The sequence below is a fragment of the Periplaneta americana genome, chromosome 6 (assembly GCF_040183065.1).
Source record: "Periplaneta americana isolate PAMFEO1 chromosome 6, P.americana_PAMFEO1_priV1, whole genome shotgun sequence".
NCBI classification, from domain to species: Eukaryota; Metazoa; Arthropoda; class Insecta; order Blattodea; family Blattidae; genus Periplaneta; species Periplaneta americana.
The window spans coordinates 159517688-159543720 of NC_091122.1; the positions used below are offsets into that span (position 1 = coordinate 159517688).

Below are 26033 nucleotides of genomic sequence, written 5' to 3' on the forward strand. Positions count from 1 at the left end.
ATTGCTATATGAAGAGTATGAACACTTTTATGTGTACAGTACTATCTTATAATTCATGTTGAATCTTTCGTACAATACTTTTAACACTTGAATATAAATAATTGATTAAATGGCGATCTTACTCGTGTTAATTGTGTAAGCATGTGCGGCTTACAGGTGTTTCGGTGCTTCTTCACACCATCCACAACAGGCAGCGAAGTTCGAGATGACGCCGAGATCTAGTAGGCTCTGAGGATGGAGTGAAGAAGCACTGAAACAGCTGTAAGCCGCACATGCTTACACAATTAACACGAGTAAGATCGCCATTTAATCAATTATTTATCTTATAATTATTCTTGTCTGTGTTGGTTATGGAGTTTAAGGACATAAAATTTCTGGTCTTTGTCATCGGCACAAAGTATTCCATTCCGCGACAATCTCAGTCAGTAAATAACGAATAGCAGCCCTATACGTGAACTTTTCTGTTCCAATTTACTTATGAACTGTATGTCTCAGTATGTCGTAGGTTATGACTGGTAGAGGGGAAGAGAAGGCTTGATGACCCTATCTTTACCTTACTTACTTATGGCTTTTAAGGAACCCGGAGGTTCATTGCCCCCCCCCCCACATAAGCCCGCCATCGGTCCCTATCCTGAGCAAGATTAATCCCATCTCTATCAGATTAAATAAATAAATACTAAATACTTTCAACTCTCACACGATGGGGAAACTGACTTCTAGAGCTCCTCTCTCTCTCTTTACATGTGCGATTACTGTTTCAATGTGTGCCCTAGGTGGCAATCGTGAACTGCACACTGACAGGCGAGTCATGCTGCTTCAGCCCCGACAGATCAAAGTACCCCCAAACACTACCTCATAAATCACAAGATCCGTGGCCTCAGGGCCTAATAATTCATATCACCATCGGAAAACCGTACTATCAAGACTTCATCCCTGTCTATTTCCAACTATTTCAGATGACATAAAATGAGGGGAGGTTTAGAGTGTTGGTGGAACGAAAGAGGGGAAACGGAAGTACCCTCGGGAAATAATTCTCTACAACGTCTTTGTGCACAAAATCAGAACCAGGACCAGCTGGGTGGAAAACCAACGCACTAGAGCTGAGCCACATATGCGAACCCCTGTTGACAGAAACGAGTTTGTGACCGGAAAGCTGTGTGACACATTCTCTGGTAGCTTTGTGGAACGGAGGCAATCATCAATACCGTAATTGAGGTTACATTACTCGTACTTTTGTTGGATGAACTTCTTTCTTCTTTTTTAACATTCAGTTTTTACCTAGATGTCGACTTTGGACTCCCGAGAATGAGCTTCCATTACTCGCAGTTTTGTTAGGTGAATATCTTTTTTTACTCTTATCGCTTAATTTCTGACTGTCGACTTTTGGACTTCGATCGAAGGTCTAAGAACTGCGCTGTTTTTTTATAACTCTTCCCCCTCCTATCTACCTGAGCATACAGTACAAAACAGCACATGTGTATAGCAGTCTTCATCGTCCTGCCAACCTTGACGGACTGGTAAGTAAATGTATGCCTTCATCTGTAACCTCCGCATTTAAGTGGTGCTCAGTCGAGATGTAAGAAGCGAAGATAAAGCTTTGATTTCACATTGTTTTCTTTTAAGTTACAAACGCTGTTACTTGGTTACGACTAGGGTCAGAAATTTTAATCTATACTAATAATTTTATATTTTTACTTTCACGTTGTAATAAGCATAGAGACTGTGTGTGTGCGTGTGTGTGTGTGTGTCATTCGGGTTCCCCATATTGCGGATAGCTGGCAGGACTGTGACCCATTTTTCAAGTTGTACACCACTTCGGCAGGCCACGTTATCCATTATGTGTATCTGTGAAGAGTTACTGTATGTCGTGTACTAGGACATAGAGACTATTGTGAATCTGTAAAAAAAAATGAATTTGATATTTTCGCGGAAATACACGTTTGTTTTAAGCAACGTTGATATCTAAAAAATAGTGTTGTGGGATTTAATCGATTAATCCATCAATTTCTGTTGTAACATTAATCGATCAAAAATATTTAATCGAATAATCGAGTCGAATAAAATTAATCGGTTGTAGTTGATATTAATTATTATTTTGTTAATACAAACTCATACTAAAAATTCCGACTATTTCTCTCTCGGAAATTGCTTACTTAAAAACACAATAGTACTGTTATTTTCTAACAGTAAACGAGGTAGTGTAGGGAAAAATTTTGCACAAACACTTCAGAAAGAGATGGAGCTATGAGGACAGTGACCTAGTCTACCTCTATTGAAAGTTGAAACACAATGCGAAACTCTTATTAAGTTTTATGGTTTTCCAAGAAAATTTCCACCTTGTTGTCAGCTCATCTTCCTAGTATATGAAATACACACTTTTCTGGGATTCGTCCCCCTCATCCTTTATAAAATAGCCATGTCTACACTGTGTGCAAGTGAGAGCGTAACTACCTTCTTCTCTTTCTAAAATCTGGTAATTCGATTACAATAGGGGCCAGTCTTCTGTTTCGACCACTATAGTTTTGCAGTTGCAGTTTCTGTACTGAGTTTGTATATGAAGGTTGTGTGTTTAGTTTGATAAAGAAAAAAAAACAGTTTTCTGTGTTTTGTGAAAAGTGTAAACTCCATTATGTCATATGACAATTTGAGAGGTAAACTCGGTGAAACGTTTGGATTTAAATTGAACGATCGTGGAGAAGTGCTTGACAGAAAAAAAAAAGTTTTTTTATCGTGTTTAGTGATGAAGGGAACATTGTTACTAAACGTAGAGCGGCACTTAATTCGGAGCATGTGAATGCACTCACAAGTTTAAAATCATGGATGAAGCAGTATTAACTAGGTGAGTCTTCATACTTTTTGTTATTTATGTTTCTCTCAAAAATTCGTGGAGAAATGGACACAATAAATTATAAGCCTCATAATAAATATGTTAGTAAGTAATTAAAATAGTTGTTTCGTAATATAACGATATAATATATACAGATATACAACATTTAATATTTATGCTTATCACCGAACACAAGTTAAATTTAACAATAATTGTGTATTACAGTATATTAAAACATTTTTCAACTCGATCAAAAATCGATTAATCGATTAAATATTTTGATCGATCAACAACACTACTAAAAAGTGGTTTGGTCATTCTACCTGTCTCTGTCTGTTTGTCTTTCTGTAAACAGCGATTTTTCCTAAACGATTAGGCGGATTTTGTTCAGAGTCAACTTAAGGCTGGTTTACAATAAACCGAGAATGGAAACGATAACGAGAACGGGAACGGAAATAATGTTAAAATAAATACATTTAAATACGAGCATTCACAATAGTTAGTTGTGAATGCTCACATTTAAATACATTTATTTTAACAATATTTCCGTTCTCGTTTCCGGTTTATTGTGAACCAGCCTTTACGCGGAAATGAAGCACACGAAATACAATAATTTTATAAAAATAATATTAGATTTGTAATAAATATATAGGCCTACTTTTGTTACCATCTATTTGTTTGTAACCCATATCAACCAGAAGCCTTTAGAAAGTGTGACGGAAAATTATAGACCTATATTCTGGAACAGCTTCAGTTTCCGAGTGAGGTTATCGGACTTTACCCAAGATAAGATCAATCGCTAACGGGAAGGCACTCCACCTTTACCCATCTTTAAGAGGCAAAAGGGACATGTGCAGCATAACGATGAGAAAAATATTATTATTTTTTGTGGAACTGCTCCGTCTGGTCCGGTTCATCTCAAATGCAAATTTCCAAACATTTCCAAAAATAACATTTTCGCAAATAGATTGTGAGCTAGAACAGTTTTCCGGGTTGTTCGACTGAGCAATATACAGAAATATAAACTCTACTGTGCATAGGCCTACGACTAAAGACCGAAACTAATGATTTGAAAGTGTTAAAATTTATTTTATATAATAAGTCAGTGTTCTAGAATATGCCATTAGGAAAGTTCAGGATAACACAGAGGGTTTGGAATTGAACGGGTTACATCAGCTTCTTGTCTATGCGGATGACGTGAATATGTTAGGAGAAAATCCACAAACGATTAGGGAAAACACGGAAATTCTACTTGAAGCAAGTAAAGCGATAGGATTAGAAGTAAATCCCGAAAAGACTAAGTATATGATTATGTCCCGTGACCAGAATATTGTACGAAATGGAAATATAAAAATTGGAGATTTAGCCTTCGAAGAGGTGGAAAAATTCAAATATCTTGGAGCAACAGTAACAAATATAAATGACACTCAGGAGGAAATTAAACGCAGAATAAATATGGGAAATGCCTGTTATTATTCGGTTGAGAAGCTTTTGTCATCTAGTTTGCTGTCAAAAAATCTGAAAGTTAGAATTTATAAAACAGTTATATTACCGGCTGTTCTATATGGTTGTGAAGCTTGGACTCTCACTTTGAGAGAGGAACATAGGTTAAGGGTGTTTGAGAATAAGGTTCTTAGCAAAATATTTGGGGCTAAGAGGGATGAAGTTACAGGAGAATGGAGAAAGTTACACAACGCAGAATTACATGCATTGTATTCTTCACCTGACATAATTAGGAACATTAAATCCAGACGCTTGAGATGGGCAGGGCATGTAGCACGTATGGGCTAATCCAGAAATGCATATAGAGTGTTAGTTGGGAGGCCGGCGGGAAAAAGACCTTTGGGGAGGCCGAGACGTAGATGGGAAGATAATATTAAAATGGGTTTGAGGGAGGTGGGATATGATGGTAGAGACTGGATTAATCTTGCTCAGGATAGGGATCAATGGCGGGCTTATGTGAGGGCGGCAATGAACCTCCGGGTTCCAAAAGCCAATAAGTAAGTAATAAGTCAGTGTGTCGCATATTACTTAAGCATAAAATATCGATAGTAATATTTATAAAATATGAATAATTTCTTGATTCGAAGGATGCTTATACCCCAAAGAAAGAAAACAATAATGGCTGCATTCATACAGTAGCACTAAGCACCGAACATAACTTACAATGAATTTCTATGATGCTCTCGCTGCCGAACTGCTGACAGAGAATGTCAGAAAAGCGAAGTAAAATTAATGTTACTACTATCCGTGTCAGGGGAGCTTACTGTTCAGAGTGAGGCCGCCACTGCCGATGTTTACTATCCGGCAACAACAACTCTGCGACGTCATCGTATCGTAACGTAAACGGGCACGTGATCGACTGCAGCGCCCTGACCTGCAAGGTCAAGTCGGAAGTTAGTTTTGCCGGGTAGTACACTGGCGTTCAAAGATATCTGTTCTAAAATTTTCTGATCGTGTAAGCGAGCTTTCTAACCACTGGATAAGTCAGAATCAAAGATATAACACGTGACGAACTTTTAAATAGTTCCACTTGTTCTCAATACATGATACTATTATTATAGCGGACTGTTTCGTTTATATGACGTCATTCCATTTTCGACCAATGAAGTGTAATGAAATTTTGAATTTCAACCAATCACAGTCACACTTTGCGATAATTTCTGCAGCTAGATTTGTCGCTATCAATTTATCGCATGGTCGTTCTTTTGTTTAGTCGTTGTCGCCAACTGTTTCCCCGTAAATTGATGATCATGAATGCATTAAGATGCAACTACACGGTTAAACTTTTCTTTCAACTTTAAAGCAATGAATGCAAGATTGATATTTAATATTAATTAATATATTTACGCAGTGAAGACCACGTTCAAAACTGTGCACCATGTAGACACAAAATATTTATGCATCTTAATTGAACGTACCTTTTAAACTTGGTTCTATTCTTCCCAGATTGCACGCATACGCGATTGGAATATTGAACTGTGTAGATGCAGCTTTAGTTCCGTTACACACTACAGCGAGAATGCGTTTGTCGAGCTATAAAAAATGCTTTCGTGTAGCACTCATTGTAAGTAACGGTCGAAACAAGGCACAGCTGACATTGGTCCTGCTTCCACAGGTAGGTCTAACGTAACCTCGCTTCGCTCGTGGATTTATCGGCAGATCTCAGATCTCTCGTGACATTACTAAAGATAAAAATGTGTTGGGAAAATTATGATGTAGATGAAGTATAAATTATTCTCAAAATTGACAGTTTCAGCGGTTTCCCGCTAAATTTAGTACTTTTTACAATCATAAAGGGATGAAATTTCAATTCTGTAATGCGGGTATAGTTATGTATGATTGGCGACACTGACTTATCTTCGCCATTTATTCATAGATGTAATAACTAAAGAACCCACACCATACACTTACTAAATAACTGCGAGCCACACTCACACGAACAAATTATCGATCACTATCGATTAGTAAGGGTCAGGTATCTTTCAACGCCAGTGTACACTGACGTTCATAGGTATCTGACGTTACTAATCCATTGTGATCGATAATTTGTTGGTGTAAATATGGATTCTTTAGTTATTACTTCTATGAATAGAAGACGAAGATAATAGTTAATGTTGCCAGTCGTAGACAAATATACCCGTGTTATAGAATTCAATTTTTCATCCCACTCTATTGATTGTAAAATAACATTGAGTTTGGAAACCGCTGATATTGTCTATTAGAAGAATAATTTATGCTTAATCTACATAATCATTTTTCGTGACAGTTTTTCACGGCTGCCAATAGTGGTGGTCTACCACCACCTATTGAAAACTAGCGGGACTCTTTCAAAGTTTGTCAATTTGTAATATCTTTTGTTCTGACTTATCCCGTGGTTGGAAAGTTCGCTTACACGATCATAAAATCGTAGGTCGGATACCTTTGAACTTCAGTGTACATGAGGACTTAGGTGACTGCGGGACGCGAGACGAGTTACGGGGCTGAAAGCATTGTGTAAATAGTTTGTGTCGCAATCAGTGTTGCCAACTCGTATGGTACGGTTTTGTACTGAAGTTCTGAATTTCTTACGATGTAAGATAATGCCCTTTGATTATCGCTTATTACACGATTACTGGTCCTTCCTTATTGATACGCTACACGCGAACGTGTATTTTTTTTAATTAACTTGAAAACAAAAGTTCGCAACCATACAGTTACCGATACGTGTATTTGCTGATACCATGAATACGCTGTTATCAAAGTATTAAGGCTGCTGTTTCAGGCGCTGGCGATATTACATATTTGAAGCAACAGTGCAACTGATTGTAATCGAACAGGATTCCTTTAAGTTTTTAGCACTCTACAATAAAAGCATTATATCTGATTTAATTATAATGCTAGTAATTATTATTAATATTATTTTAGTATGTTATATGCCGGTAGTCCATTATAAATTAGCCTACAATAACTGATTTTTCTGCTCTTTCTATGACTTTTTCTAAGAGAAAAATGACACCTGCCCTTTTTAATCTCTACAGCATTTCAGTACACTGTAAATTGCCATCCCTCTTTCAGAATAAATAAACTATAGGAGAATATTTCATCTTTAGAAAAATTTCAATAGTTTGCCACAGTTCTGCTCCACACTTTTCTATGTGACAATTTCACACATTACAAATTATCAAGTTGATAGGCCTACATAAGTTCGCAGCGTTTTTGCTCGATCACAACACTACGTTGTTAGGAGATTGTTTATCGTTTGTCATTTGGAATGTTTTTTCTTAAGTTTATTTATACACGTTTTAACACTGTGGTCATATTCCGTGTTAAGATCTATGAGTATATCCGGTAGGCCGTTGTTATTATTGCTGAGTTCCTGTTTTCTGTTGTATTTTGTAGATGGCTTATATTCATTTAACTGATTTCAGATTTTGATTAATGTTTATGGTATTGGTGCTGAGTCATGGTATGTAAATTTCCAATCCGGCATTTGCCTTTGTGACTGACGAAAACTATGAAAAACCATGATTGGCCGGCCACGGGGTTTGAACCCGGGACCTCTCGAATACGAATCACAACGCTACCGTCTGTGCCAACTTTCTCGGTGTATTTGGAATGTTGTGCTTTTAAATACGCCTTGAATTTTGTGGATTCGAATAAAGTTTGTGCTATTTGTGGGCAAAAGAAGATGAAGTGTCAAGTGGAAAAAAAGAACACTACGACATCTGCTTGAGTTTAATAGAAAAGCAAAGACAGGGGAGACGGCTCGAAAAAATTGAGAAAGAGGAAAATGGTTCTGCCGTTTCAACACACAACCCTGTACAAAAGTTAGTGTCCATCCACAGAAAATGATGTTATGCATCTGGTGGGACAAGTAAGGCATCGTGTACTACGAATTACTTCCCTGGAATGTAATCATAACCGCTTAAAATTATTTCAAACAACTCAGACGTCTTGCAGCCGCAATTGAAGAGAAACGACCGGGAAGACTGCATCAAGTCTGCAACATGATAATGCACGCCTGCACTCCGCTAACATGACGAAAGCAGATATCCAGTATCTTGGTTGGGAGGTGATTCTACATGCCCCATATTCTCCCGATCTTGCACCCTCATATTTCCACCCTTTTTTCGTTTTTTATGTAGCAATTTTCATAGGAACTTCTTTGACAACGAAGATGCTTCACACACTTGACGACTTCAACTCCAAACCAGCATATTTATTCCGACGCGGAATTTAAGAACTACCTCAGCGTTTGCAGAGTGATAGATAATGTAGGAAAATGTAGGCCTATTGCTGCTTAATTTCTGTCATCTATTCATCTCAAATAAAAACTTTTGTCACAGCAAAAAAGAAAAAAAAAACACTACAAACTTCTGCATCAACTAAATATATTACTGATTTGATTCTATTACAATTGAGTAAATTTGATTCAATCCACAGTTCATTTCCCATTTCCTGTTACAAAATAACTAAACGAATCAGTAATGCAATATAAGATGCCTGAACAAATTATAAACACGCAACACAACTGTAGTGAAGGTCCACTGATAACATTCACAGAATACAGATCATATGTAGATTGGCAGACTGCTCTTCTACGGCGATTGTACAGTGTATGATGTACCTATTCGTTCATGAAGACGTCATCGGTAACGTGTGTAGAAACGGGTAGTAAGATGACAATTATATGTTACCATTAGGGGCTGATGATGATGAAATGTCATTATTTTTCCTTTAACTTTTAAACGATATCCTTTAATACGGTAATTCATTTTATGATATTCAAAAAAATATATGCAATTTTATGTTGTTTCTTTTTCATTTGTTGTCATTTTCATTTTTGGGGGCATTAAAAGTCATTTACTCCCATTCGTATAGAGTTATATAGCATTTTAATATTATCGTTTTATTTTCCAGCAATTTTACATACAAATCACAGTTGCTGCTTTTCCACAGATGAATACTTTACTTCGCTAAGAAAACATAACTCCCGATTTTCAGTCACTGATTTTGAGAGACTAAAATATATTAATATACATTAATGTTTTGTAGTGTATGATAAATACGTGTAGCATATACAGGGACATCATTTTATTTTTACTAACATTTTTAATATTAACCTGGCTATAGCTTCAGAGAACCGGAAACACCGCTTGCTACCCCCTTCCACGACTGTAGTTCGATGATACTGGCGTAAAATACAAACAAATCACTTTACTAGGTATAGGAGGGTAGAAAAGTAGTTCATCCATTTACGTAAAATAGGAAATATCGCGATTTTGAGTTCGATAATTTTCATTAGGTGTTTCTTTAATCAAAATGCAGTACTATATTAAGAATAAGTGTTTTTACTCACGAACTGAGTTATCCATGCGAACGTATTCATTATGCAGTGTATATTATAGGCCTACAGTCTACAGCACATTAGCGTACAATATAGAGAATGAAGTTAAATTGAAAAATAATCATAATATGGATATTTAAACACATTTTTGAAAATTATGGCCGTTCATTTCGATACAGGCTTCAGTTCTTTTGTGCATATTATCGCACTATAGACTATTGCATCTAATTCCAATTGCCAGTTTCGTCCTTCTTACTAGTAACTCATGTTGAAATAATTCTGTACCTACTCTATAAGAGAGTACCTTACGTACTGTAAATTCAATCTTCACTTCTGCCCGACCCGCACAGATAAAATTACTCAGACATGCTATCTACTGTCCGTCCAAGTGGTTATGCCGCAGGATCGTAGAAAGGGAGGAAATCACGTGACAGTTAATTACTTAACGAGGCCCTTTTATTTAAGTTATTTAAGTTGTATAATATTACGTAAACTTCCAATTCCTAACAGAAATTAATGTTTTCAGAAAAGAGTTAAGACAGCCCAGCTTTTACAGAGGGACGAGCAGAAGCAGGTGGGGGAAATCGGGATACGACGTAGGCAAACGGACAGTACCTGTGCGAAAATGATTCAATATTGAAAGCTCTTTCGTCACTGGAAAACGCGAACATATTTCTGGAACGTACTATACTCACTAACTCAGTACTGTTTACTATATGCGGCCTTGGTTCTGTATGGAGGACGGTTGAACTTCATTAGTAGAAGGGGTAGGAATGAAGTACATTCAAAAACTCAGGTACAATAAAATTGAAGTAAAAATAAAATGATGTCCCTGTATAAGATGAAAGCATATTAATATTTTTGTAATCTGAGAAATATTAATAAAATATCCAAAACAAATTTATTAATATTAGTTGAGTTGATTTAGAGAATAGCTGCGAACAGTTCTAGCCATTGGATAATTATTTGTAACATATTGTACATACAGGATTATGATATATTTATGGAAAATTAAAAAATCCGCCACTGACAGAGAACATTCTCGGTTGTAGTTCTATATCTCCTTCCCTCCTTGATCAGTAATGACCAGCCTTCTCTGCTGCTTACGGGTTGCGTTTGAGTGAATTTTCGCCCCCTTTGTCTTAGAGAAACTACGGGGAAATCACAGACAGGATGAGAGGTCTCATTTCAGAATGACAGCCAATTGATTAATTTAAATTGACCAATAAATTACCCTTCCCTGAAAAAAAACATCAGTATTACATAATATAATGAAAAACTATATTTGGATTTTATTTGTAACAAAGTTTCGTATGTACGACTTACGAGTATGATTAAACACCGGTTTTTTAGTTCCACAACATTGGAATGAGTATAAGTGTCCAGGGACATACATTACGTCACGTGACCTTCAGTAGATACCCTGCTCACAAACGCAAGTAACGCGCATTACAGGGTCACTCTAAAACAGATTCCTTACTCCTAAACAAGCGCAATATACTTCAGTAAGTTTAGCAATGTTTATGATATTATGCACTACTAGTTGAAATAAATGTGCCGCGCCATGGTGTCGTGGTCTAAGACATCCTGTCTAGGACTCGCGTTACGGAATGCGCGCTGGTTCGAGTCCTCATGGGAGAAGAAATTTTCTCATGAAATTTCGGCCAGTGTATGGGGCCGGTGCCCACCCAGCATCGTGATAGGTAGCGAAATCCGGTTGCGAAAGTCAGCTATAACGGCTGGGAGGATCATTGTGCTAACCACACGATACCTCCATTCTGGTTGGATGATCGTCCACCTCTGCTTCGGCATGTGAGCCTGAGGCCAGCAGCCGGCTGGTCGGTCTAGGCCCTTCACAGGCTGTAGCGCCACGGATTAGTATTATTATTAGTTGAAACTGATAGAAAGAAGTGAGTCTGACGATCTACCTTCGACTAGTAATTCATTGCCAGCGGACGAATTTAGCAGAGATCCAAACATTTCTTTCAACAAAGTTCAGGACAATTTTGTTGGAAAGTACACGTGTACACAAGGACAGTACCTGTGTTATAGTAGTACCAGTATCGAAGTTAAATTTTACGGCAAAGATTATTGTAACATAGGTTTAAACATTTCATTCAGGGCAGTACCTGTGTTACAGTTGTACCGATGTTTCAAGTAACAATTTTACAACAAAGATTGTCGTAATATGGGGTAAAACATTGCATTAAGAGCGGTACCTATGAAACAGCAAGATTTTAAGTTAAAAATGTATATCAAAGATTACTGTAATATAGGCTTAAACATGTTAAGAGTAGTAACATTTAAAGTCAAAATTTTACATCAAAGATTGTAGTAATATGGGCTCAAAAATTTCATTAAGAGTCGTGCCTGTGAAACAGTAACATTTTAAATTAAAAAGTTTACAGCAAAGACTATGTTTATTTTTCTGTAATACACAACACAGCCATACTCTCCCTACTCTTTAAATCATTCTTTTATGTGTGTGTTTGTTGTCCTTGATGCGGGAGTAGTCTCTTTTAATCGTGCAGCACCTCGCACCACTACTCTTCGTCAAGTTCTTTGGCTCATTGCAGAAACTCCGTACTCACTTAACTTCAAAGAGTAGTGGCTAAGATTCCAGTCTCTACATATTACTGTATATAATATGAAAATACGATATTAAAAATGCGTAATAAATTAAGCCGAGATGAGTTGGAAATACCAAATGATTTCGTTCTCCAAAACAGGCAACAGCGCTTATCAGAATTAAGGTTTTAAAGTCCATTTGATTTAGATTTGTATTGTATAAGGTACAAGTAATTATTAAGACAAAACAACGATAAACATAATACTAGGTTCATAATAAGTACACAGTTTCCAGTGTTTGTTGTAGATTATCTTCAATTCTTATCTCTGATCGATATGTGAAGGTGTGTTATGCGTATGTGTATTTTTATATCAATTAGCTTGATATCAGTGACGTCCAAAGAAGTTATCTTGTAAGTAGTATCCTTGATCACATATTATTATGATGTACGTAACTAGCACATTGGTTATTTCCACAAATTACTGTAAGTACAGAAATTTGTGTTAAATTAATTATGCTAAGATAATTATTCTTTTTACTTAAAGAAAAAGTATTGTGATGCTAAAAAATTAGAGATTTTTGCGAAAATGTTCTTAGCATTTCTGATACAGAAAAAGTAGTTTCTGGGCATGACGACTGTCGCTATACAGTAACTTCTCCTAAAGCCTAAACTATTGGATTTTGTTCATACTCAGTACCTACGAGACCGCGAATAATGCGCATGTTATATGATTAATTTTAATAGAATAATTAATAGATCCTTGAATGGTAAAGCTCAATAAGCTTGATACTGCGGTGCTAGCCTTTGGACTTCTTCTCCGTATAAAATGGAAAAAATTACGTAGCTTGTATCTAATTAAATCATCTTTACCTAAATGAAGTCAGTTGTCTCACTTGTATGTGCAACCCAGAAATTGACTTCTTTTTATGCAATGGCAAATACTTTACTTTAGCCTACGTCTTTCACCCAAGCGTTCTCATCTGTGAACAGCGCACCGAAGCTACCGTCCTTTTTGCCGCCTTAGGCGTTACAAAGCACCGCATTATAATGATTAATGGTTGAGTGTCAGAATTCCGGCAGGGGAAACGGGATTACCACCAAGCACCGTCATTTCCCACCACAAATTCCACTTGGGCCCTTCAGGATTTCAACCCTGGTTAGGTTAGGTCGGCCTGGGTGGCACTGTCGGTATAGCGCTGGCCTTCTGTGCCTATGCTGGTAAAATTCATGTTCTGGAGTCGACCTGGTTTGCGAGTTGGTATAGCGCTGGTCTTCTATGGCCAAGGTTGCGGGTTCGATCCCGGCCCAGGTCGATGGCATTGAAATGTGCTTAAATGCGACAGGCTCGTGTCAGTAGATTTATTGGCATGTGAAAGAACTCCTGCGGGACAAAATTTCGACACACAGGCGACGCTGATATAACCTCGGCAGTTCCGAGCGTCGTTAAATAAAACATAATTTAATTTGCCGATGTAGAAATCGATACTCTCTATCAGTTCGACTAACTATATACCAGAAAACGAAAGTTCACTTTCTCATTTGGGTGCTTACTAAATGGTTTCACTTTTTTAAATAATGTTTCAGGTAAATGAACTGTAAACAGTGTTATCAGTACCAATATGATACAAAAGAAAACAAGTGTTGAGAAATGCGTAAAACGTAGAACAAATGTGTATGTTAGCTTTGTAACACTCATTTAGCTCTTTCTCATTTTTCTACTCGTCTTCTTTCTATTCATCTTCCTCTTCTCTACTTTAATTCCGCTTCTAACACCAACATCTTTCTTGTAATCATTGTCATGATTAAAGCATTTCAAGACGCAGAGTGAGTTGTACTTCTTGTAAGCCCTACATTATCTTCAGTAGATGATCCATAAAATCTGCTGTGTCACTGTGAATGTCCATGGAGGTCGTTACATGAGCTACGTAACGAATTTCTTAGACATGTGAGCATCTCCATTTAACTTCCCACTTGACATGAAAGTGATATTCGAAGCAGTATTTAAAAACCAGTCACTGACATCAGTTCATTTCCTTAGTGGTGACGATAATGGACGATTTGTTCGAACTGTGTTAAATTCTTCATACTGTCGCGTATCTACTGCAACTAACATTCAAAGTAAGTACCTGTTTATATTACGATTTTTTGTGCGTACACATTGATTGCGGTAGAAAGGCCTCCTAAATGAAAGTGAATGAATGAATAGCCGATTTGTCCCTGAAGGGCTAAGACCTCCTCTTGCGAGGGGTAGCTCGGTAAAGGCTGGTTCACAATAAACCGGGAATGGAAACGACAACGAGAACGAAAACGAAAATATTGTTAAAATAAATGTATTGAAATGTGAACATTCACAACAGTTAATTGTGAATGCTCACATTTAAATACATTTATTTTAACAATATTTCCGTTCTCTTCTCGTTGTCGTTTCCGTTCCCGGTTTATTGTGAACCAGCCTTAAGACTCACGCGGGGAGCTAGTTCGCGTAAGTGGAAACAAAATTACTGACATGGCATTTAATTAAATTTTTTCTTTCCTCATACTACTATTACGTCATGGAAATTTCATCACACGTCTACCTAGTTTGACTGCTAGTCCATATACTGTACAGTAGTGGCAAAAAACCGGACCGACCCTTGTAGCTGATTTCAGAGCCTTGTTCACTCCAGAGCGTCGGTGCATATTCCTTGGACCCGAAACAACCTGTGCAGTTGAACAACAGCCACGGAGCTGGTTACTGTTTTCGTCTTCATTGAATGGCTCAGGTACTTAATTTAACTTATTATTCCCAGAACATGAATTTTACCAGCTTATTTTCTAATGGCTTTCGAAATGGGCTACGTCAGCAGTCGAAACTACAACAATTTCAATAGATTACTCGCTATCTTATGAATGCGGGTGTGGCATGCACAGTGGCTCATTTCGGGGACTTTGATTATTCCGTCGGTCCGTTTTTTTTGCCACCACTATACATAACAATCCAATAAAAGCAGTTCCATCCCCAACTTTTCTTGGCTTAGTATTAGACCACAACCTTACATGGAAAACTCACTCAATTAAACTATGTAGACTACTAAATTACAAAGCACCGTCCATTTATTTCGCTATGTTTGCCGGAAAAGCTGGGTATGTACCCCAAACATCTCCACACACTCTATTTGATCCGATCAAAATTAGAATATGGAAATATTTGTATCACAGACTTCCCTAAAACATGGCAAAAGAAAATACAATCAGTGGTGTACCAAATTAATAAATTAGTATTAGGGGCTCGAGGAAAACTCGCCACACACAAAGTTATCCAGATGATGAGACTTCAACCCTATAAAACACGCCAGCAAGTCGCCATTACTAAATATATAGGCAAATTATGGGCCCAAAGGGAACTTCCACTATTCCCAAAATTACAATTCAGTTTAATTCTGGAGCTTAATTATAACCCGGCAACACCTATGCTCAATATACTAACACAATAAATTTGATTTCTTGTAAATAGTTTTCTTAATCTATCACAAAATATTTCAATATCCAGTAATTTCAACACTATACATTTTTTTTTATTCTAGGTTTAATTTGTAATGTGTAATATAAAATATGCTTTGTTTTTCTATGATAAATTATCTAGCTTTCATTAGTCAGGTAATCTTTTCGTACTTTGATTTTTATTGTAATTGTAATTGTAAATTTAATACTAATTGTAATTTTATTCTTCATATTATAGTTGGAATCTCCTGGTAGAGGGGCAGAGAAGGCCTGACGGCCTTATCTCTACCAGGTTAAATAAATAAATACTACTCATACTCAGTATCAAAAATGGAACGAGCTCCAACATGTCCAAAAATTTGCGAGACACCCTGCACAGGGTGGAAGTGAAATAACCCTGCAGGTTTTCAGAGCGAATAGCTCATGTTGTATGTAACAAAGAAGTGTAACACCATATTGGTGGAAAGTTCACAGTTTTCTCAGAAGAAAATGTAAAATATGGGAGCACTCTTAATCGGATATCCCAAAATTGATGACAAGTCCCGTTTTTGATAAATACACGTACATAATAAATAGTACAGCTGCAGTAAAAATAGTTCCATATACACAGCGGTTTAAACACATTAAAATAATAGTTATCACTAGGGCCGTGACATAGGTATATTTGTATTAGTCTGAGGTGAACATATAACGCCGGACAGAATGTAGTCGGTGTTAAAAGTACAGGCAACGGAAGCGAATTTGATACACGCCTAAGCAAGCACGTTCCGTGTTTTTTTATACGATTATTGCGAGTTATAAAATCGAGACAATACAATCATTGTATACAAGGGTTAATATCGGAAAGGTCTAAAATGCTGGTGAGGTTGAGAATAAATGTTGGAAATCATATTTAAATTGTCACAAATGTGGTAAAATGTAAATCTGAAAAGATATTTTTTTTAAATATATATTTACAGTTTTTCATTACAGTTTTAGAATGCCGAAAACGTATATGGCGTACAATTTTGCATTCTCTTTATTTAACTGTTATATTCATTTATTTATCACATCTATTCCGTATCTTACTGTTGTTCGTCTGGTTTCGGTTCCTGCTGCAATAAACAACAACATTCATTTTCAAAGTTTCAAATAAAAATGATCGCCGAGTGTCGGATAGTATAACCTTGTATGCGGAAAAACTGCGTTCAACATCGGCTGAAACCAAGGGCGCATATGTAAAATATTTCATATTATCAATTTCATTTCTACATCAAGTTTATAACAATCGCACTTATCATCTGATAAAATTTTTGCAATTTTGCGTAATGGATTGAAACCACCAGTCCACGCCTGTGGAATAACGGTTAGCACGTCTAGCCGCGAAACCAGGTGGCCCGGGTTCGATTCCCGGTCGGGGCAAGTTACCTGGTTGAGGTTTTTTCCGGGGTTTTCCCTCAACTCAATATGAGCAAATGCTCAAATGCTGGGTAACTTTCGGTGTTGGACCCCGGACTCATTTCAGCGGCATTATCACCTTCATCTCATTCAGACGCTAAATAACCTAAGCTGTTGATAAAGCGTCGTAAAATAACCTACTAAAAAAACCACCAGTTTTTTTTACTACTGTGTGATGTAGAAATGTTGAACGCAGTTTTACCGCATATAAGGTTTTACTATCCGACACTCGGCGGTCATTTTCATTTGAAACTTTGAAAATGAATGTTGTTGTTTATTGCAGCAGGAACCGAAACCAGGCGAACAGTAAGATACGGAATATATGTGATAAATAAATTGATGTAACACTTAAATATAGAGAAAGCAAAATTGTACGCCATATACGTTTTCGGCATTCTAAAACTGTAATGCAGAACTAAAAAAAAAAAAAAAAAAAAAAAAACATATTTTCAGACATGTTTTACCACATTTGTGACACTTTAAGTATGATTTCCAACAATTATTCTCAACTTCACCACCATTTTGGACCTTTCCGATATTAACCCTTATTATACAATAATTGTATTGTCTTGATTTTATAACACGCAATAATCGTATACAAAACACGGAACGTGCTTGCTTAGGCGTGTGTCAAATTCGCTTCCGCTGCCTGTACTTGAAACACGTCGACTACATTCTGTCCGGGGCGTCGTATGTTCACCTCAGGCTAATACAAATATACAGATATCACGACCTTAGTTATCACGCAAAACAAATTGAGGTCAACAAAGTCATCACATCACGAAGCTATAAATTAATGTCATAAATACTGTAGATAGCTAGTCATGCTTACTGATTTGTAACAATGAATGAATTAGTGAGAATTGTTCATTTGCATTCAACCTTGTGGGCGTTTAGAATTTAACGATAACGTAATGCGATAATAAATGCAGTAATGTACTGTACACGTTGAAGAGCTGTGCGATCTCAAGCTTGCGCAATGTCTTGTGCTGTATGTGTAAGCGACTGTTTTATTGTGTGGAATCGAGCCAACCTAAAATGATTTTATGTTCCGAATATTTTTTTATTCAGAAGAACAAACCTAGCCTACAAATTTTAATGCAAGTGGCCACAAGGACCTGAATTATAGAAGTGCAAGCCTATAATGCAGATTTCAACATGGTTTAACGTATAGTATGTATGTATGTATGTATGTATGTATGTATGTATGTATGTATGGTGGAAGGGAACCTATTAAATTAATTCACAGAGGTAGTAGATCAAGTCAATGTGAACAAGTTTTGTCAAATAACAATTTCATTTTTGTTTTGTTACCGATAAGTTGCTATAATTTAATGTGTAACACTTTTATTAAGCCGCCAATGCTTATCTACTATAATAGTCATTTACATGAATAAGATTTTTACATGAACGTTTTCGATACCACTTTTTGTATCATCTTCAGATGCATTATAATTAAAATTAACAATTAACAATTTGTAAATGATTGAAAACCTAGCCATTGGTGTGTGTGTTCTGTGAACTTCTTTTCGTGATTAAGTGTGTGATACATTGATGGATGTTGCTTGTACTTGTGTGTCTACTAGTAATTAGTGCTAATAGTAATACTAAGCTTACTTAATATCAATCAATTTCTAAAATGCAATATAAAACTTATAGTATAACACCAATATAAAAACTTTTATAAAAGAACACTTGTTTGGTCGTTTTTGTTATTCTGTCTTTGAGTTCTGTTGTGTCTTGCCTTTTAATGGGGCGATTATAACTGATCTCTCTTTGTTTTTATATAAAACTTCATAATACTAAAATGCTGAATCGTTGTGTAAGAAGCAATTTGTAGAGCACTTGTTTTAATCACTTGGTTTTTTACAAAGTGAACTGGGGTAGCTTACGAATTATTAATTTCACTTTTGCACTGTGTGTTGTTGTTGTATAAAACCTTATCTACTTTCTACTTGTCACGTAACCACATGTTAACATTACCATTTTGGAGTTCACTGTTGTCCACTATTTCCTATGCAAATAAAAGTGTTACACATTTGTCAAATAAGTTTTTTGATGCTTTCGATAGCTTTGAGAATGCGAAACATAACGTGTTGTAACGCTGCAAAAAGCACTTGAGGTCATTGCTCCTCAGTGAGGTGAGTATGACTCCAGTCATCCACTCCGCAAGACTTGCGAGAGGAGAATGTAAATAAAAACGTCTCATCAGATACGTTTCGATCAAATTACTGTACGTACGTAACAATACATTAGGCCTACTTAACATTACTCTAAACTTAATTTCTTTTTCTAAATTTATTTCTAATTTCTTCAAAGATAATAATTTAAGTTGGGATTGAGTTAGAGAATGTGTATTCGTAATAATGTTATTTTGAGTTTACATCAAATGTAAAAGAATCTTTAATGGAAATAGTTTTGTTCTATAAGAATGAACATTCTTTACTATTTTGTAATTACGTAAAACGCAAAGAAATCAACAGATACTGTGAATGTTAAATATGTTTCATGATATTAAATTTAGGGTTAAAGAAGTTATATAACTTAAAGAATATTAAAAACCAAACAATCTTCCGTATGCTTGATTTTCGATTACCATAGGTGTTACCAGTATTTGTAAGACCAAATGCTCTACCAGGGACATTCGATTCTAGCCCTCAGCTATCTCAAAAGCTTCCATTTTAGATGTAACTTTGAAATTTTAAATGGAAAGGGGTCATTTAAGTACTCAAAACCACGTGAAATTTTCTGGGGGGGGGGGGAAACAATGGTGCAATCTGTTTTCAGATATCTCTAATCGTTTTGAAGTTATTTAAAGATAACTGTCATAATGACAAAAACATTAGTTACTACATCTACAGATATGATATCCATATGATAAGAGCCACCGGTGTAGCTGCCGATCCGGAGTTGCGCTTGAACGTGGGTTGGATACTATTCCCGCTTGGGCTGATTAATTGGCTGGATTTTTCCCGAGGTTTTCCCCAACCCTAAGGCGAATGTCAGGTAATCTATAGCGAATACTCGGCCTCATTTCGCTATCACCAATCCCATCGACGCTAAATAACCTTGTTGATACAGCCTCGTTAAATAACCAACCAATCATACTATAAAGAATCACGAAGGAAGTCGTCTACTGAATATTGAATGGAATCATTGTGTGAGTTCAGTTTTTATTGAAAGTGATGTATGTTCAGTGTAGCTAATTCTTGCACAAACGGTTAGGGAAAACACGGAAATTTTACTTAAGCAAGTAAGGAGATAAATTTGGAAGTAAATCCAAAAAAATAAAACAAAACAAAGTATATGATTATCAGGACATAGTACGAAATGGAAACATAAAAATTGGAAATTTATCTTTCGAAAAGGTGGAAAAAATAAAATATCTTTTGAGCAACAGTAACAAATATAAATGACAGTCGAGAGAGAATTTAAACGCAGAATAAATATGGGAAATGCCTGTTATTATTCGGTTGAGAACTTTCGTCATCCAGTCTGTTTTCAAAAAAGCTGAAAGTTAGAATTTATAAAACAAATATATTACCGGTTGTGTATGTTGTGAATCTTGGACTCTCACTTTGAGAGGAACAGAGGTTAATGGTGGTTGACAATAAGATGCTTAGGAAAATATTTAGGGCTAAGAGGGATGAAGTAACAGGAAAATGGAGAAAATTACACAATGCAGAACTGCATGCATTGTATTCTTCACCTAATATAATTAGAAACATTACATCAGACGTTTGAGATGGGCAGGGCATGTAGCACGTACGGGTGAATCCAGAAATTATATATAGCTCTAGAATGTTAGTTGAGAAGCCGGAGGGAAAAAATACCTTTGGGGAGGCTGAGACGTAGATGGGAGGATAATATTAAAATGGATTTGAGGGAGATGAGATATGATGGTAGGTGACTGGATTAATCTTGCTCAGGATAGGGACCGATGGCGGCAGTGAACTTCCGGGTTGCTTAAAAGCCATTTGTAAGTAAGTATCTAATTCTCGCATAAATTTGCTCTTACGTTAGATACTGAATATGAAAAGAAAATCCGTTCAATAGCTTACGATAAATAGCTGTATACAGATAGATAGACAGATAGAAAAACGGCATGTACTAAAGCATTTTTCTTGTATGAGGAATACTGAAAGCGTTATTTCCATGAAAATCTGGAGATTGATATTTTTGGCATCACAATACATTCTCTTCATACTTTCCATAATTAAAGAGTAAAATGTGACTCCTTCAATATACTGTAGAGCTATCAATGGATTTCATTTGGTTTCGGAAAAGGAAGCAAGACTTTTAAGAACCATATCATTCTGAGAATCCCCTATAGAAACAATCCCTATCGGAACGATAATATTATTTTAACCGAACTGGACAGATTACTATTGAACGGCGGCATATCAATGCCCAAACCAGATCCTCTACTTCCACTGCTTTTGAAGTCCAGCACGAACGTCAAGTAGACTGTCCAAATACGCTAGCCGAAGAAACAAAAGAGAAGCAAAAAAGCGAGCCCTTGGTAAAACCTGTTTCATATTCACTAACGCCTGGGGATTTCTTCAAGTATAGCAAGATCACTTGTGATTTTATAGCATAGACCAGTAATAAATAGTTTTTACAGTTCACGATCTGTAACAAGTAAACACTTGTGAATACATTTATGATATCTTTACTGTGTTAACTTTTGCAATTTACCTGGCCGACTAGTTTCGAAGTGGTACCCTTCATTGTCCTAAGCTAATTTATGATATCTTTACTGTGTTAACTTTTGCGATTTACCTGGCTGACTAAATTTATGATATCTTTACTGTGTTAACTTTTGCAATTTACCAGGCTCACTAGTTTCGAAGTAGTACCCTTCATTATCCTAAGCTAATTTATGATATCTTTGTTGTGTTAACTTTTGCAGTTTACCTGGTTGATTAGTTTCGAAGTGGTAAAGATATCATAAAATTAGCTTCGGACAATGAAGGATATCACTTCGAAATTAGTCAGGTAAATTGCAAAAGTTAACAAAGCAAAGATATCATAAAGTTATTCCGTGATTATATGTGTTAAAAGAGTGTATCGAAGAATGAATGATAAACACTTCTATTCGGTTTTTCATATTACAGTAAGGACGTGATAATCCGAACAGTTTGGGGAAAGGATCGTTTGTATTAGCGAATCATTTGGATTACCGGTTTTTTTTTAACGAAAAAAATGTTTATGATGAAAAAAGAAACACTTTTATTTCATGTATATATACGTATATGTATTCCAAAACATGTCAAAACCTTCCTTAATGTATAATGTACTTCCTTACTACATTTTTTCTTTGTTTTTTTTTTTTTTTTTTTCCAACTTTGCTATTCAGATTTTTATCGAAAGCATAATCTCGCATACGCCGCAGCAACATAATTTTACCACTCTCTTTGCTGTTTTCTTCAGCCCATTGAAGAGCTGTGTTCAAAGCTTTCACTGCTTCCGAAGCACACACTTTCGTAGTGAGGTTCATGTCATCATTGTCTTCTTCCTCCTCGGCCTCCTCGTTGCACGATTTCCTCATCAAAATAAAAATTTCTTGGTGTTGTACCGAATCGTCAAAGCCTCCAAATGTCCACTCTTGAGCCTCATCTTCAGTGATGACCTTGTTGTCTTGTGCCATCTTGAATAAAAGTGGACTGAGACTAACCTTTTTATCCTGGACACTGGGGACGTCGTTATCTGACACCAACTCTGGAGAAAGATTTTTTCCACAATTTTCGTATGAAATGTGACGAAACAGATGATAAAGTTCACTAAACTGTTTGCATGTTCGGACAATTATGCAATATGTAAGGGGCGGGAGGAGGGGATCTCTCGAGCCCTTTCGGACTACTGCTTTCTTCGGTTTACCGAGTGTTCGGATGATCGAGTCCCTACTGTACATGATTACTGATTAAACTGAGAGCTGTTGCGTTACTCAAACAATACACGAAACATCCATTTTGCGGCTAATGCCATCATTGCGTCGTTTGAAAGCGTCCGTTTTCCCTTGTTCTGACACACGATTTCTTTTTCCGTATGTACAGTACGTTTTCAAAACATTATACTGTACATTTTGAATCATTAAGATGAATACCCTCCGAAATTATTAAAGCCTTTGAAGGAGTTAAGAAATTATGGTCTACTTTCAATATATTATTTTAGCTGTAATGAATTAGTTGTTTCATTTTGAAATGCTGAAAAGTATAAAAGTGTTAAATTTAACTCTAAACTTATCGTCTCTCATTACACGAACATTTTAAAAGATTAATTTCTGCCTGGTGTAGACGCTACAATTTTTTTCTATAACTCTACCTTAATAACAACTTTGTTGACATAACCTAATGACCGCCATCTGCTGTACAGTTGCGAAAGTTTCGACATAACAACCACTGTTGCCACATTTTGAATTTACTCTTCAAGTCTGCATAAGAAGCCGAATAAATTTAGATGGAAACGATTTAAAATATGCATATTCATATTAAACATCCCTATACCGCTATAAAGCAGAGTAGAGGTACAGATACGGAAATAAAATTTGGAGCCCTCTTATTAAATTTCGCTTACAACACACGGTGCATATACAATAAACAACAGTTCCTATGTACATGCTACTTGTGGACAGTCATATGAAATTGTTGCCTACATACAGGTGGACTCCTATCAAGTCTCGCTCCAAATTTTAATTCCGTATCTGTACATAGAACTACACCTTATCACATGCACAATATTTTCAAAACTGATTTACAAATCAGAGAAGTTTCAACAAAGGGTTGGAATGGAATGTAACGGAATGGAATTTCAGAAAGGGGTGGTAATATGACTCAGCACTGCGACCTTTCAAGATTTATTGCGTAATCCTCAAGCTAGGCGCATTCCCAAACCCACACCGGCTGACTACACTAAGGTTCGCTGCGTACCCAGCTTTCGAGCAAGTAACCCCCTTCTTCCTAGGCCAACCCGCCAGTCGGCGTTCAGGGAATGCTGTGAAATGATTACGGAATGGAGAAATGTTGACGGAATGATGTAGACTGTAGATGCCTAATTTATGAAAACAGAAGAACTCCGAGAAAAATCCCAACTGTGAACTTATCCGCAGGGATGGCAACAAAAGTTCATAAAAGATAACGGACACAGACAGATATTGAATGCGTCATCCGGGTCGCTGCAAGATGATTTGTTATTGTAAGTGGTAACGGAAGTGATTATAAATACCATTAGAAATTAGACATTTATAAGGAAAGGATTTCTTGTCCTAGAAGGAAAATCTTGCCACATGACAAGTGAAAGTTATACCAGTGTCCCGGAGTACATGTGTAGCTGTCGTTTGTGGAAGATTGCATTGCAATTTGTTTTGTTGACATCAGGGTTAAAGCTACAGTGAGCAGTGTACAGCTGTATACTATGAATCCTCTCACTCACACTATCGCATGAGATGATTTCTTGTATGACCTCGAGAACAACGAACCGTCATATCTGACAGGCGACATCTTTCTCCATCTTCTCCAGTATGTAACGAGTTCATGGAATCTTCGTATTGCACGCCGGACCATGAGAAGAAATTATATAGGAGGACGTGGAATCTAAAATAATAGGACATTGCTGAAAAAAGGAGGACTTTTTAAAAATCGGTATGAGCAAAATTAAAGATAAAAACAATGGTTCACCTTAGACAGTTTTCTCACAAGTTGCTGAATCAGTATTACATCTGTACCCTACTTATCGGTGGAGCCCACTTTGTGCACAAGAGCCTGAAGAGACAAACTTATAGCCTGTAACAAATAACTATGGAACTGTTCACAGGACATGTCCTTGAAATTATATTTCACCATGATGATACCTCTGACTGTCTCCGTTAGCATGCGATTTCGTTCTTTTGTCCATTGAGCAGATATTAGGGAAATTATTCTCTCAGCACTTCCATTGTGACTTGGGATAAATAAATAGAATTGACATATTTTTAAGAGTTCTGAGAAAGTTTCAGTGCTCGCAGAACTATTGGAATTGAAGAATTTGCACCATTGTTTATCTAAACTTAAATCTTTGTCAAAATTAACTTGATTGGCATATCTTTGTACATTGCAGAATAAAATTGATAAAATAGCTTAGAATCATGAATAGTGACATTTTTAGAGTGTAAGAATTCAATGCATGTCAATAGGTCATCATATTTTATGTTTTTATGTGCTCCAGCTTCAACTATTGAAAGCAGTTAAATTCTTTCACAGGTTTTCACCATTTGTTTAGATATTCTATGCATAATATCGCACATTATTCAATATTCATATTAATTCTAGTTGAAATACGGAATGCCGGACATTTCAATTTTTTTAAATGCCTGCCGGACACGATAAAATGATCAAAAAAGAGAACATGTCCTCCTTTTGCCGGAAGGATGGTAACCCTACGCTGACTTAAACAAAGCACAGGTGGCAAAGGCGCGAAATTAATGTTTCGTCTCGAAAAACGCGACAGTTTTCGCAATAACTTTTTGGCTAAGGCATCTGAAGTATGAAATTAGAATAAAACGTGTTATAAACATTCATAAGTGTAACATTTGTTAATAGTAGCTTTTTCATAGTATGTAAACACAAAACACAGAGACTATTGTTTAAAGGGAATTATTAATGAGTTATGTCTCAACCTTCCCACAAACTGATAACAGAGATTTCCACAGAAAATAAACAAAGAGAGAATATCATCGAAATGATAGCCGTCCAAATCTTGGATTTAAAATATCGGCATCCTAATCAATTCAAATGAACAAAAAAGAAAATGTAAATTAATGTTAAAAAAAAAAAGAATTTCAAATTTCAAATTTATTCACAATTTACATTTTAAATGAATACATATGAATAGATACCCGAAATGAGCATATGCT

The 26033-nt window shown here is 36.3% G+C and overlaps 1 protein-coding gene across 1 annotated transcript in view; it reads left to right on the forward strand.

The window, feature by feature from the left end:
• The window catches only part of LOC138701984 (uncharacterized), a 95772-nt gene that overhangs the window by 41912 nt on the left and 27827 nt on the right, over nt 1–26033 (forward strand). The window contains exon 2 of the mRNA XM_069829415.1: nt 14893–14988. The gene's annotated coding sequence lies outside the window, so the exon portion shown is untranslated. The remainder of the gene's footprint in view (nt 1–14892; nt 14989–26033) is intronic.